This window comes from Canis lupus, chromosome 23, assembly GCF_003254725.2.
Source record: "Canis lupus dingo isolate Sandy chromosome 23, ASM325472v2, whole genome shotgun sequence".
Lineage (NCBI taxonomy): Eukaryota > Metazoa > Chordata > Mammalia > Carnivora > Canidae > Canis > Canis lupus.
The window spans coordinates 22,920,339-22,936,562 of record NC_064265.1 but is presented as its reverse complement, the minus strand read 5'-3'; the positions used below and the strand labels follow the sequence as shown (position 1 = coordinate 22,936,562).

The 16,224-nt window shown below is 37.5% G+C and overlaps 1 long non-coding RNA gene across 1 annotated transcript; it reads left to right on the top strand.

The window, feature by feature from the left end:
- Window positions 1–7,290: 7,290 nt before the first annotated feature.
- Window positions 7,291–15,290, top strand: LOC112661103 (uncharacterized). Its single transcript, XR_007405377.1, has 3 exons — window positions 7,291–7,380; window positions 10,002–10,235; window positions 15,082–15,290. It is a non-coding gene; the product is annotated as an uncharacterized LOC112661103 (long non-coding RNA).
- The last annotated feature ends 934 nt before the right edge of the window (window positions 15,291–16,224 follow it).

The window sequence follows — 16,224 nt, the reverse complement described above, 5'->3', positions numbered from 1 at the left end:
ATTTCTCTGAAATAGTCTATCAGGGATCCATGCGATATGAAGGAATCTGTCCCAAGCATTCTCTTCCTTGTACTTTAGCAGTTATACAGGAACTGTGTGCTTAGAATTTAATAGAGCCTGCACTCACCTGAAAAGATTGTCAGGTAGTAGCTGCCTTTGGTGCTTTCATGGCTGGATGGCTGACGTATTGGCAAAGAACTGGTACCAGAGTACATTTCTTCTCTTTAATGAGACTGCATGCTCCCTTAACATCCTTTTCTTTTAATTTAAAAATATGTCAAAATTAAGATTTTTTTGATCAGGTAATATATGTGCATGGTAAAAAATTCAAATAGCATAAATTATTCTTTAGTATTTCTTAAATAGAAAAGAAGGACAAAAGGGAGATTTCACTTCCAGCTCTGCCACTGACTTCTTTCGTAGCACTGGGGTCAATGATACCTTTATGTGTCTCAGTTTCTTCAACCTGAAACCTAGGAATGGGAATCTCTTCCTAGTAATTTTTTAGAATTGTTGTGAGACCTTAATAAATCTGCTGTGTGCAATGGTTTCAGTGCATAGGTACTAAAGGATTTTTGTTATGGTTTCTTCTCATCTTAGTGTGTATCCAGCGAATATCTACTGTGTGCTTGGTATAGGCTGGACGATGAGGTAGAGCTTTAAATTATTAACTCAGTCCTCCAAACAGTTCTATCAGGTAAGTCCTAATATTATCTCATTTTTACAGCAGAAAAATGGAGGCACAGAGAAGCTGAATAACTTGTCAAAATTCATATAACTGGTAATTAGTAGCAAAGTTGGATTTAACTCTAGTCTCTTTTTCCCTCGCACTTGCCCTTTCTCTTTTTATATACATATATATCACGTATACATATGCTTACATATGTATAAATTTATCTAGTCTATTTATTATGTAGCCACCGGCCCTGTTGCTTAATATTTTGAGGGGGAACACTGTGTTTATGTCATTAAACATTCCTTTAAAACATATGTTCTGGTTGTTCAAAATACATCATATGTCTGCAGAACAGTTACTCAACCAATTTGTACCTGCTAGACATCTTCCTTTCTTTCTCTTTCCTCCTTCTTTCTTTCTTTCTTTCCTCCTTCTTTCCTTCCTTCCTTCCTTCCTTCCTTCCTTCCTTCCTTCCTTCCTTCCTTCCTTCCTTTCTTTTTCTTTCTTTTCTTTCTTTCTTTTTCTTTCTCCTTCCTTCCTTCCTTCCTTCCTTCCTTCCTTCCTTCCTTCCTTCCTTCCTTCCTTCCTTCCTTCCTTTTTGTCATTATGCATAAGGCAAATTTCCTGGTTCACAAATTTTTGTGGGCATCTGTGATTATTTCCTTAGGGGAAAAAAAAAAAACAGAGACGGAATTGCTATGTCAAAGAGCATGGGCATTTTTAAGGCTCTTGATATATATTGCCAAGTTGCCCTCAGGGAAGGTTGTGTCAATTTATTTTTCCTCCAGAACCCTATATTCCATTTTCATGAGGATGACAGAGCAATTATAGGAGGCTAGATTAGGACAAGACCTTACAGATCAGCACCTGCATCTGTGTGTGCACTTGTTCACATACACTGTAGATTAGGAAACAGAGGGTGGATACCTGGATACCTTGTCCAAGGTCACAAGGCAAATTAGCAGTTGAATCCAAGTGATACTGGTTAATGACAAACAGTCGATAAGGTAGGAAATACCTACACGGGAGTGGGAATATTATTTTTAGTCATTTTACAGTCTCATTACCAAATGTCACCCTTCCATTTTCTGGTTGCTTTATTCGGATGACCTCAGAAGCTATCCATGTTTTTAGAGCGAAATCAATCTTGTGCCAAGCAACAATTTCAAATGGCAATGGAAAACCTGGGAGGAGGGAAATGGAAAGAGCTCAGCTGCATCTGCAAAGCTCCCTGCAACAGTTTTAGGGCTGCATATCAACAGAGTGAACACTGGTTGTTTACAAATGAAAATTTGTTGCGCAAACAAACCTAATGGCAGCATGAAAGAAAATAAAAATTAAAAAAATTTAAATATTTATTGAGAGAGAGAGAGAGAGAAAGAGACAGAGAGACAGAGTGTGGGCAGGTGGGAAGGGCAGAGGAAGAGACTCAAGCAGACTCTGGGCTGAATGTGGAGCTGGATGTGTGGCTCAATCTCATAACACTGATATCATGACATGAAATGAAACAAAGAATCACACCCTTGACCAACTGAGCCGTCTAGGTGCCCCGTCCCCAAATTTTTTAACTTAAAAAAATACAAAGTGTATTATTCACAGGTCTTAGAAGGCACATGGCATGCCCAATGGCCATTCTGGGAGGTCTCAGAGAAAAGAGAGAGTGAAAAGGAGAGAGAGTGCTGCTGAAGGTTCTGCCTTTGTTAGGGTCCGTGGGCAGAGTGGCTAGGGGTTGCAGGTTCACTTTTCATTGGCAAATTTAAAATACAGAGTGGAGTTGGGGGAGGGGCAAAATGGGCAAAGGGGATGGGAGACCTAAGCTCCAATTATGGAATGAATAAGTCATGGGAATAAAAGGCACAACATAGGGAATATAGTCAATGATATTGTAATAGTGGTCTGGCAGATGTTAGCTACACTTGTGGTAAGTGGAGCATAATGCACAGAGGAGTTGAATCACCATGTAGTAGGACAGAAACCAGTGCAACACTGTGCAGCACTTTCAAAAAAATTGAAAGAAAATAATAAAATATTTTCCTACAATACTTAAAAATAGCAACAACAAAAACCTCACATAAAGCATAGTAATAGAATTTGGACTTAGGGAAAAACAGGGCCACCTGCATGGCTCAGTGGTTGAATGTCTGCCTTTGGCTCAGGTTATGATCCTGGGATCCTGGGATCAAGTCCTACATCAGACTCCCTGCAGGGAGCCTGCTTGTCTCTCTGCCTATGTCTATGTCTCTCATGAATAAATAAATAAAATCTTAAAAAAAAAAAGGGAAAAACATGGTTATGTATGGGCAGTTATCTAGATTATCCTGGACTTTCTAAAGAGGTATTTCATGGTTGGGGCTGCCCTGCATGCTTATATAGTAATTGTGTCATACAGCTGGCATTATGTTTATTTGAATAATGGTCTTTTTAAAAAAATATTATTTTATTTTTTCTATTTTAATTCCCATATAGTTAATATATAGTCACTTTAGTTTCAGGGGTATAACACAGTGACTCAACAACTCCACATATTACCCATGCTCACCATGACAAGTGTACTCTTTAATCCCCATTGCCCACCCATCTTCCCACGCACCTCCCCTCTGATAACCATTTGTTTATTCTCCATACTTAAGAGTCTGTTTCTTGGTTTATCTCTCTCTCTTCTTTTCCTGTGCTCATTTGTTTTGTGTCTTGAATTCCACATATGAGTGAAATAATATAATATTTGTCTTTCTTTAACTTATCTTGCTTAGCATTATACTCTGTAGCTGCATCTATGTGCTTGCAAATGGCAAGGTTTTATTCTTTTTAATGGCTGAATAATATTCCATTGTTTATATATACACCACACTTTCTTTATCATCTATCAATGGATACTTGGGCTGCTTCTATAATTTCGCTACTATAAATAATTCTGCTATAAACATAAGGTGTATATATACCTTTAAATTAGTATTTTAGTATTTTAGGGGTAAATACCTGGTAGTGTGATTGCTAGATTGTAGGGTAGTTCTATTTTTAACTGTTTGAGGAAGCTCCATACTGTTTACACAGTGGTTGCACCAATTTTAATTCTCACCAACAATGCAAGACATTTCCTTTCTCTCCACATCCTTGCCAACACTTGTTGTTTCTTGTGTTCAAGAAAGGTTGAGGTGATATCTCATTATAGCTTTGATTTGCATTTCTCAATAACGTTTGACGTTGAACATCTTTTCATGTGTCTGCTGGCCATCTGTATTTCTTCTTTGGAGAATGTTTATTTCTTCTGCCATTTTAAAATTGTTATTTTCAAATATCTTCTCCCTTTCAGTAAGTTGCCTTTTAGGTAACAATTAAATTTTAGGGATCCCTGGGTGGCTCAGTGGTTTAGAGCCTGCCTTCGGCCCAGGGTGTGATACTGGAGACCTGGGATTGAGTCCCCCGTGGGGCTCCCTGCACGGAGCCTGCTTCTCCCTCTGCCTGTGTCTCTGCCTCTCTCTCTCTCTCATGAATAAAAAATAAGATCTTTAAAAAAATAAATTTAAAAAACACCTATAATTCTGCCACTAAAAGATTTTTTTCATATTTTTCACATGAAGTATATTTTTTATGTAGTTCTATTCATGTCATAGATACAATTTTGTATTTTACTTTTGTCACCTCTCAAATCATATTTTTAAAAGATCACTTTGCTAACTCTGCCTGTGAAATGATAATTATTATTTTTTAAAATAGCTTCCCAGCAAGTATCTTGCCATGTTTATTTTTTTTTAATTTTTAAATTTTTATTTATTTATTTATTTTTTTGTATCTTGCCATGTTTAATTAAGTATTCCCCCTTTGGGAAAGGAGAGAAAATTAGTGGAAAATATCAGTGAGGGTGACAGACATGAGAGACTCCTAACTCTAGGAAACGAACAAGGAGTAGTAGAAGGGGAGGTGGGCAGGGGTTGGGGTGACTGGGTGACGGACACTGAGGGGGATGAGCACTGGGTGATATGCTATACGTTGGCAAATTGAACTCCAATAAAAAAAAAAAAAGTATTCCCCCTTTGTTGGCCACTTAGGTTATTTCCTAATCTTTAGTATCATTAAATTATGTGGCCAAGATGCCTAGATGGTATATATGTATTTTTCCTTTTAGTTATATCATTCATAAGTCTTCAGAAAAAGATTAATTACCTTAAAAAATCTGAACATTTTTATTGGTTTTAATACATGCTTAAAAATGCTTTCCAGAATGGTTGGATAACTAGATTATGTCAATACACAGTACAAAGCATTTTTAGATGCAACAAAGCATTCACTGATATGTTTAAAATTTTGAAAATTTATCCAAGCCAATTCTTGCTTCTGCCTCGGAAGCCATGGCTACCAGCCTCATAGATGGTTTGCTTGTAATATTCTTGGTCAGTTGACTTGTCATTTTGGCCCAGCTTGGAGAGAATGGTACAAGATGAATGGCCATTTAACCAATTCCATTCTAAATCTGGCTGGCTCTTAGCTGACCTCTGTAGGTTTTGCCCTGGACATGTACTGCCTGAAGCTTCCTGATTTGTAGAGGTTGGGGGGTAGAATTGCTCAATTTATGTACTTATTTGTCCTCCCTCATTCTGGGCATAGTTTGAAGTCCCTTGTTTGAGTTGGAATTAATTCAGTGTTTTCCAGGGCCATCCTGAATTCAATAAACAGCCAACAACTACCTCACTGGCTAGAGGACCATTCCGATTATTTCCTTCATAATAGTTTTGATGAGACCCTTTCTTCATGATAAAAGAACACAATAGTTTTCCAGGCATATTTTACCAAATTGCTTCATTAGGTAAATACTATTAAAGAAAAATGGGACGTAGGGAGATTGGGGAGAGAAAATGAGCTCAATTTTGTTTTCAATTTGAGGGCTAGGAAGACATCTAATGGAGATGCTGAGCATGTAAAAAACTGGGCAAGCTTGATATCCTGGAAAGCTGTGGTAGGAGAAAATGAGATTTGGAATTCAGAATGGTGGTAGGAAAGTAATTATGATCCTTAAAAACGGGGAAAAGGCATTATAGGATAGAGGTTAAGTATGTGTGAGTGAAAGACTTGGCTTAAAAATCTTGATTTTGCCTCTTACTTTCTATCTTGAGGCATCTTATTTAACCTTCAGGGATCAGTTTCCATATCTATGTAACAGGAGTAATGACTCCTACCTCATAGAGTGGATGTGAGGACTGATTAAGATAATAGAATTTTTAAAAGTCAATGAATATTAGCTATTGTTATTGCAATGACCAATGGCAGAACATGTGTAGGTATCACAAGAGGAGTCAAAGAATAAGTGGCCAGAGAGAAAAAGACAACCAATATAATCTGGGAAGCCAGGGAAAGAGGGACTCTAAGAAAGGAAGAAATGAGCAACCAGGTCAAATATGAGACAGAAGCCAACAAAGGTCAAGATTAGGAAAGGTTTTTGATTTTAGGAATCACTAGGTCTCCTATGACTTCTAAGAGAATGGTTTTGGTAGAAAAATTGGGCGGAAAGCACATTGTAGGACATTAGCCAGCAGTATAGAATGTTTTCTAGGAACTACTGAACTCAAAACAGATAAAGTGTGTTTCCAAAGATAGGTGAAACTATTAGCTGTGTTGAGTGTCATTGGATTATCTATGGGCTTAGCTTTTATATGTGCTCCCTTGTCCTAGGTATACCAAAGAGGGAGACTTCCACGGTCATATGAAATTGAAATATGGAATGGTTGCAGCCTTCCTTGTAGCCTCACTTTTATGTCAACTTCTGATTTTGCAGTAGATATATTTTCTGACTTTGGCCACATTTCAGCTGCTTATGGGAAAATATGATGACATCAGCAGGCATAGATTTGGGCTCAGCACACTTACAAAAAACTGATGGCATTTAGCTGTTAGGTGCCTACCATATACACTTCTCTTCAAAACAGTTCATCTACGATTAAAAGACAGAATGTTAAGTTACATCTACCCAATCCCTACATTCTGTGGACCTGTTAATAAAGTTTTTGTTGGGAGTAGCTTTTTGCTTTACATTTCATTTCTTCTGGGAACCCTGGGTGGCGCAGTGGTTTAGCGCCTGCCTTTGGCCCAGGGTGCGATCCTGGAGACCCAGAATCGAATCCCACATCGGGCTCCCGGTGCATGGAGCCTGCTTCTCCCTCTGCCTGTGTCTCTGCCTCTCTCTCTCTCTCTCTGCGACTATCATAAATAAATAAAAATTAAAAAAAAAAACATTTCATTTCTTCTTCTTCCCTGGCAGTCACAAAGATGAATGTCTTTCTGTCATTTTGTTGAAAATTCTGGTAGGAAGGACTCATTCAACTTTAAATGGAAATGAGAACTGAAAGGAAATTGCAGATTTTCTCAATGACAGAGGACTATTGCATGCATGCCATCTTTTATAATCTCAGAGAATTTGATTTAACCACAAACAAATAAGAAACCAACCAGAATCATTTCAGTTTTGATAAAACAATTAAAATCAGTCTCTCTCTCTCTCCCTCTCCCTCTTTTTCTCTTTCTCTCTATTTTTATCTCTCTCACCTTTGTCTTCATTATTGTAACCTCATTCTGGGTTCAAAATATTTCAGACTTTGAGCACTTGTTTGTACTAATATCTGATATGTCCCTATTCTTAGGTTGCTCCTGGGGCTGGTTCATCATTTTGCTGCTGATAACTTGGGACATTTCGGAAGTTTCAATGAAGTGGCTTGGTACTGATTGAATATATAATTAGAAATATATCCTTGGGAAAGGATGCTATCCACATGTTCTACATCAGTTGTTTGTCATTTGGTATGGAAGTTGTATTTCCTTTAAAATAAAAGAAAGGAATTGAGGTGTCTTGAGGACAGCCTTCTCCCTGTTACTGATGAAGGGTATGCAGTTGTAAGCCAAGTTCCACTATTTATTAGTCTAAAGAAAAGCTACCCTGCTAATTTTCTAGTCACATAGAGAAGTCTAATCTCAAAGCTGCTATCATAGAATGATTTATCGGTGAACCTCAGTTTTCTTTCCAGAGAGACATAAGTAGTTATGGTAGACATTTATGAGTGACTCTTTCAAAGGTTAATTGGAAAGGTATCATAATAGCTCAAAGAAGGAACTAAACAAATGTTTATAGAATCCACTGTATGTGCCAGATACTCTTATATTTTGTGGAGGGATCTCTCTTGCTTCTCAGTAGAACTAGGAATGTAGGCATTGTTTGAAATTTGTATCAGGAACCCTTTCAACAGTCATGATTTCTGCAGTTTCACTTAGTGAAAGAGGCTATTATGTTTACAGTGTATGAGAGATTAATTCCTCTCACAATGCACACAGACATCCCCTCATACCCAGTGCAGGGAAATAATCTTTCACAACAATTGATATCAGAGGTTGGAACCAACAATGCTAGGCTGAGTCTAGTTTGTTGACATAGTATTTGGTTTTCACAGTATTTTAAAGAATCATTTTAGATGGCTGTCAGTATTTAAAGCACTTGAAAATTTTGCACATCAATTTTGATTTGTAACTAGTATAAAAATTGGATAATCTGACATTAGGCTTAGATCCCTTAGGTCACTAATAACTGGAGTTGAGTAGCAGCTGTCTCCATCAGATGGCCTGAATGCCTTCCATGTAGCATTAGTGTTGGAGCTACTTATTCATGTACAGCAGATATCTCTTTATATATTCCTTCCTAATTCAGCTTCTTCCAATAGTCATTATTATCTCATACCTAGTAACGATGGGAACCATTGGTAAGAGAAGGAAAAGGGTAAAAAAAAATCTAGTTATTGTCTTAGGGTTTCATTCAGAATCTCAACTTCAGATCCTTGAGAGAACTGCATATTTGCCTTAGCTAATCAGCATATTAAATAATTCCTCTCTGGGTCAAGCTTCTCCTTTTATCCTTGCTCCAGGGCTAATACCCAGCGCAGTAGTGTCTTCTTAACATTGAACATCAATATGTCAAAGATAAAGATAGTGCTAAAATCCTAAAAATAAAATACTTGGACCTAAAAAATACAGATCCTGAAAAAATAAATACTTGGACCCCAAGCCATATCCTAAGCATGAAAGTACATCCTGAGATAAAACGGGCTATAGGATGTCACACAGCATGCAGACCAAACTTGTGGGGCAGATTTTAGGTAGCCAAGGGAGCTAAGGGAATTTGCTATAGTTAAACTCCAAATTTTTTCATTTTAAGCCCTCTTAATATCATCGTTACCATAGTTCCCATTGTACAGATTTGGAAGTTTGGGACATGTATGGAATCTTACCTGGAAACTGGTAGTTGGGATTTGAACCTGGACAATATATATCTATGTCTAGCTCTGTATTTATATCAGTTCATGTCTATCTATATAATGAATGTATTCTATATATAATTTAAAATACATAGACACATATAGCTTTATCTATCTATTTAAAATTACATTCATTATTAGTGTTAGACTTATAAGTAGTATTACCACTAGCAACATTTTCACTTACTGAAGTAGCTGCAGTCTCCCACAGGACATCAAGAGAGTAGACTATTTGATGCCTGAATGACAGCTCAAAGAAGAAACCTTGAACAAGTTGCCAGAAATGAGCCAGAAAATGCAGTACTCCCTCCATTCCCTTACTGCTTAAGAATTAACAGATGTATTACTGGGTCATCTCATGAGGCCTTGAAATACATAGGCCCAGCAGCATTTTAAACTCCCATTTGGAGTCAGGGTTTATGTTCAGGTTGTCCTTTGTCTATAGACAAATTGGCAAGATAAAGAATTCTAGCTTTGTTTACTATATCCTAAAGTTAAAGAGAATTTAAGATAAAAGGGATACAGGGTCCAAGAATAATCAGAGCACCATCTAGGGTAATTAAGGGAATTAATTGGTATAGACCTTTAGCCCTCAGGATGGATGTCCAATAGACCTTATTTTGTTAGAATAGCTTTTTAAAATAAGCCTTCCTAACACTTAGGACATCAGACTCTGTCTTCAAAGAAGATTATTTTTGTTAAAGGACAGAATCTGAGTATTAATATTGCATTTATTAAAAATATAACTTTGGGCCATTGCTTTAGCTTCTTTTATACTGAGTTTTCTTATCTATAAGATGAGGGTAATAATGCACTGTAATACATATAATTACAGTACCTCCTTGATAGGGTTATTGACAGATTTACATAAGGCACAAAACTTGCAAAGCAATTAGTAGTGTGCTTTTCACATTATAAGAATTCATTAAATCTAGTTGGCATCATTTTTATTACCCCAAGGATAGAAGAAAAGGTCTGAACCCTAGATATTACACCCAGGGCTGCCCTTATTGACTTTTATATCTTCTTTTTCTCAGATACAACTCTAATGTCTCCTTATAATAGCAGCGATGAGGTGGGGCACCTACATGGCCATTCTGTGGACCAGGAAGAGCCATCATCACTACATCTGCCACTATCCACATCCTTCACCTTGAAGGATGCCTCATCTTGAAAGATTCACTGTAGCATCTTTGGATCCAGCAACAGAATCTGTGACCTTCTTCACCCCAAGTGCCTCAAGTAAATTTACTTCTGCTAGAAGCTTAGATGTGAGTAAATGATTTGACTTAGACTTTGTGGGAGAGTAAGAGAGGAGAGTGAATGAGCCATGTCCACTACTGTGATGGATAGTTCTTCATGTAAAACTGATTTTCTGTCAAGACTTTTAGGTTCTGGAACCCAATAAAATAGTACCTTAAACTTGCTTAAAAACAAGTGACCACAGTGGCTCTTGGGATTATACTATTGATGTATAAGAGTGTTTATTCTGAAACAAAAATATAGAAAGTTTAGCTGGGAAAAAAATGTCCTGAATGTCCCGTGTGTCCGTGCAGTTTCTCAGGAAGTAGCCTCTGCCATCCAGTGCTTGAATGAATTTCCCATTCTACGAGCCTGGGATTCCTTCTCTCATCTCTCTGGTTAGAATACTTGGTATTACATAAATAAAAGGAGATAACCCAATAAAATGTAGGTGATAATATTGATGAAGTGAAAAGGAATGGGGATAGAAAAGTGGGTCAAATAATAGATTATTGAAATCTATCATTAAGCCATTGAATACTAGACCTTAAATATTACGTAGGACAACCCCTCAGTCTAATGATTTTGTGCATGGCTCAAAGTGATTTCATGAATTAGTCTTTAACATAGATTTACTGACTCAGTTCTCCAAAAATGGACTTCCTTTACGATTTCATAACCTTCCATTGATAGAAACTCAGTCCATCTCACAACAGGTAGATAGACAAAAATGAGAAAATGAATAAGCAAATACATTATGTATCATCTGGTTCAGAGTAGGTGATGACAAAATGTCCCTCCATCCTTCTTCCTTCCCTTCCAGATATTTAGGAAGGCACTAAATGTTAAGTATTAAATCAATCAGGCTATTTCCCTGAAGATTACTGGAAATTGGAATTTCGCATCTCTGCCAACTTCAATTGGTCTTAGCAATATTAGTAAGATATTTTTATTTTTATCTTTTAAAGATCTTATTTATGTATTCATGAGAGACAGATACACACACAGAGAGGCAAAGACAGAGGCAGAGGGAGAAGCAGGCTCCCTGCAAGGAGTCCGATGTGGGCCTCAATCCTGGATCCCAGGGTCACACCCTGAGCCGAAGGCCAATGCTCTACTACTGAGCCACCCAGGCATCCCTTTTATTTTGTTTTTAAGAAGCTTTGAAAAACTTTCTAGTCCATTCATTTTCTTTGCTCTTTCTCCACTTTAGCCAGATCAGGAAGTTTATCCACTCATTTCTTAACACTTCCAGAATATGGGGGAGAAGGTGTAGCGCATTTGGACTTACACAGTATGAGATGTTATCTAGGTGACTGAGACTGTTTTGTCTTAAATAGAGAGGAATAAAAATACCTTCCCATGGACTTACTGCAAATCTCTTAAGAAATATTTTATGGATGTGTAAGAATTCTTGGCCTTTGAAAGAAAAATGGGCCCGACTGCCTCTTGTTTCTAAATGGTTTCTAGAAGGGCTAGGTATCAGTTTATTAAGAGAAATCACTGGTTTACTTCATCAAGATCATTGATGGGCCTGTTTCCCAGCAGAGTTCAGAGACATTTCCTCCCTCTCTGTCCGTTTCCTTTTTATTTATATTGAAGCTTTGATCTATTTAGGGAATACAGGAGTAGAAGAAAGATATCTGGTAATGTCATTTTCCAGCAAAGATTGAGAATTTTATCCAAGAAATCTTACTTGCCTAGTTTTGAACTGCTTATATCTTTTCACTGGAGTACACATTCTCCAGGGGGATGGAGCCAGATGTGAACACTTTGGTCCATATTTTATTCCTTCATGATATATTCTTTTATCTTTAATCCAGGCTCAATTTAAGAATTTCTTGTACTCAGAGTAAGCCAATAAGGTGAATAAACAAGTCTACAAATCCTCACTTTTGCCCTGCTCATGTAAGGTTATACTTTTTATATTGAAAAACTAACTCTAAAGCACTATATTATTTGTTGGGAAACTATAATTTCTTTTTCTTTTCTTTTTTATAATTTCTTATTCAAACCTAATTTCTCAGGAATTGGATTAACAGGTCAATTGATGGAAATAAACTTCTTTGTGGGCCTGGAAAGGAGGGACTTAGGAGGGAAATAGAGGAAGAATGTGTGACTTCATGAATATTGACGAATATTTCATTTTGGGCTTGAAATATGCTCTATGCTTAGTTGCATCAGCCTGTAAACCCCATTATTGTATGAGGGATATAGGAAAGATAATTAAAGTGGAATCATTGGTTGTGTTTATAAAAGAGATAGGAACATAGGTCCTTATCAAATATTACTCAGAAAAATATGTGATGAATGTCAAGAGGTTGGTGCCTGTAAGGAATTAGGTAGAGTCAAAACAGCACATTTTAGCTAGAGACTTAGTAGATATAGAAAATATGTATGCTGGATATGAGCATTTTCTTCTTTTAGATTATAGTACTTTCTGTCATGAGCTACATCAGAGCTATTCTCTGGGGAACCATTTGGTAAATTGTTCATGATCACGACTGTGATTTTGTGTGCCACATTTTCAATCCCACTGCTTATTCTAGGCACTGCCAAGTAGTATCTGAGTGGTTCCATGTAGAAGCGACCCTGATGGTGTCTTGCTTCGTACCCATGCTATGTAATTTCCTCCCCTGTAAGATCTTTTGATATTAAGAAGAAGAACATCTGCTCTGCATACATATATGGAACATGGAGTATGGCTGAGTTAATGCCTATAGGGTTACCAATGAACAGTGGAGGGCAGAAACCTATGGATAAATGCTTCTCCTTTGTACCCCCACTGGACAGACTGGAATATATTTCATAAATGTTCTCAGAAGATTCCAGAGAATTGAGCACCAAATACCTAATAGTGGTAACTCAATAACACATTCTTACGTTTGCTTTCTCTGAATTCTGAGGGTGTTAGTCTGTAACCCCTGGGTACTATGACAGAAACCAGTATAAAATATAATGGAGGATGAGAAGACAGAGTAGTCATTAGGTAAAAGATAGACCTGGAGAGGTGGGAAGAAGCCCTTTCTGTCTATGTTCTTATTTATAGAAATATTATATTTTACACTATTTTAACTTTACCTAACAGAGTCTTGAGCAGGAGGTGGATTGTCCAAATCTATCAAAATGAGGTCACTTGCCAGTATGCATTATGAAGGAATCTACTACTCATTTGGGAGACACCAAGAAAAGAGACTAGGAGTGTCAATATGAGTCATTTGGTTCAATTTTTAAAATATAGAAAAATGAGACTGATACTACAAATTCTATCCAGATTATTATTTTCCATGAACACTTGAAGTTCTCCTTAGAATTCAGCCATAATATAACAGTAAAAGAATTAGCTAAGGAGAACTGAATCCATTGTAATAAATGCATATTTTCTAAGCAGCTAAACTAAGAATAATTTAAACATAGGCCAATTCAATCATTCATACACTCCAGTTTCATTTCAGAAGGCATATGAATGCATTGTAGTGCTTTTGTGAGCCAGAATGCCCAAGGTGTAGAGTGTTCTCACTAGGTTATGGACGAAAAGCTAACAGGTGGCTTATGAAATATCTGGCTGACCAGGACCCCCTTTTCTTTTCTTTTCTTTTCTTTTCTTTCTTTTCTTTTCTTTTCTTTTCTTTTCTTTTCTTTTTTTTAAGATTTTATTTATTCATGAGAGACAGAGATAGAGAGAGACAGAGACAGAGAGACAGAGACACAGGCAGAGGGAGAAGCAGGCTCCATGCAGGGAGTCTGCTGTGGGACTCGATCCCAGGTCTCCACGATCACGCGCTGGGCTGAGGGTGGTGCTAAACCGCTGAGCCACCCGGGCTGCCCAGGACCCCTTTTCATCCTGATGATTTAACATCCCTTACTTGTATGTTTCATACCGATACTTAATGGCTGTTATTGAATAAACATTTTTTATTTTTTTGATATCAAAACTGATAGACTATTACAGTGCATCCTGGTCTGTTTTTATGCAGCCACATTAAGTTTGTAATTAAAGTTCAGCAATGGGTCTTACTTTACTACATGGAGATAACCAAATGGATATCTTTAGTTTCCCTCCCCCCCCACTTTTATCCTTTTTGATTATGGTACAGAATTGTCTAATTCTTAATAGGGAATGATTTGCAAAATGCAATTGCCTTGTACACAATATCTTCTGCAGTTGTAATAGGGATGGGTTTATAGACTCCTGAATGCCTTTCTTCTCTCTGTTTCCCAAATTTAGGCAGAGGAAATGTGCTTTCTGGGGTGAATGCAGCCTGGAACACATTTCCCCATTGCTCAACTGTTTCTTTTTCTCCAGTTCTTTCTTGCCTTCCTCAATTAAGAATTTTCCCTCAATTGCTAAGGCAGAGTTTAGAAACTCTCCACTTACTGAGAGTTTGCTCTATTACAGTTTCAAACCCATTACATGTCGGGGACTATACTCTTTCAAAGCCTGCGTTACTATATTTTTACTTATGTGAATTGAATGAAGTAAAATAAAACATGAGAAAGTCACTTGAAAAAAAATCACTACGCAAATATAAACAGTAGTTTTAATGGCAGTAATAATCACTGATATAAGATGAGAGTTAGTAGATATTTAAAAATCACTTTTTGATTCTCAGTGGGCCCACTCTCCAGGTAGTATTTTTGCTATTTGCATTCCGAAGCCTCAAATGTTTCAGTGTTAATAGAAAGAGTAAAAATAATGGTTATTATTATCATCATGATAGTTTAATGAATATCCACAGGATGCACAACAGAGTCTTTTACAATTACAAAGGTGGTAATTTGAAGCCAGAAATATCAGTGTTGACAGCTCTGCCTCTTTAACAACACACGGAACTTGTATAACAGTTGTTTATTTGTCCTCTTTTGAACTGGCAGGTTTAGAGATGATGATATATAAATATCCCTGCTCTGGTTTTACTTTGAAGACTTTAATAGAATATCAAAAACAGCTGACATGAAGAAATGAGGAATCACGGGAAGCAGAGGAGACAACAGAAGTGAAAGCAACCAGCTTCTTTAACCACATGTGTATGACTTCCTGGTGATTCCCAGCACGGCTTCCAGGGCAAATAAACTGCACTTGCACCATGTCAGAAAAGTGGAGGCCTATCCTTGAATTTCTATGTAACTCATAGAGATGGAGGGTTATAGCAAAAAAGGATACAGATTTTGCAGTCAGACACCCTGCCCTGAAATCCTGACTCCACCAGTGACTACTGGTTTGCTCTTTAAATCCCTCCTTCTTGAGCCACTGGAACCTCTAGCTCTTCTAGTCCCTCTTTCTTCTTCAAGTTTATTATTACTTTCAGAGTTTTCTTTCATTTTCAGTGTACCCAAGATCTTGTGGTAGATCACTTCAGCCACTCTTAACACTCTCTGTACCTGGCCTATGTTTGCAGGGTAAACCTTCTTCTGTGTTTACCCTGCAAACAGAGGCCCATCCAAACATCCACTTTCTCATTCCTGGGTCTTTCATTGCAGCTGGTGGGGTGGGGGAAGAACCCCAGGGCATCACAGTGTTACTGAGGTTGCTCTTTTCTCTTCCCTGCTCCCTGACATCAGCAAGGCTCCCAAGATCACTTGAAAAATTCTTCATGTGTCAGTGATTTCCTGCTCCCATTACCCACAGTAGATGGCTGTCCTAAAAGTTCACCTCTCATCTGAGTTTCCCATTAGTGCTGCTTCACTTTCAGTAGTTGATCTTACCTCTTAATGTACAGATAGTATGGCATTCTCAGGCAGCAACCCTTTAGCCTTCTGTGTAAACTGAAAAATTATATATGAACCACCTTGTCTCCTTCATTTTGCCCCAGGGGAAGAGGTCGGCTAAGCCTTCTGTGCTCTTCATGTTATCTCCTTTATTCTACCAGAATTAGGTTTCTTATTCCTCTCTCCAACATTTCTACCCTCTCTTTTTCTGTAGACATATCCTTCATTGCCTAAAACATATTCAAGGAAAGAATTCCTTTACAACTCTATATTCTCCTTTAGTTGCTGTCTTATTTCTTTCTCTTCAGT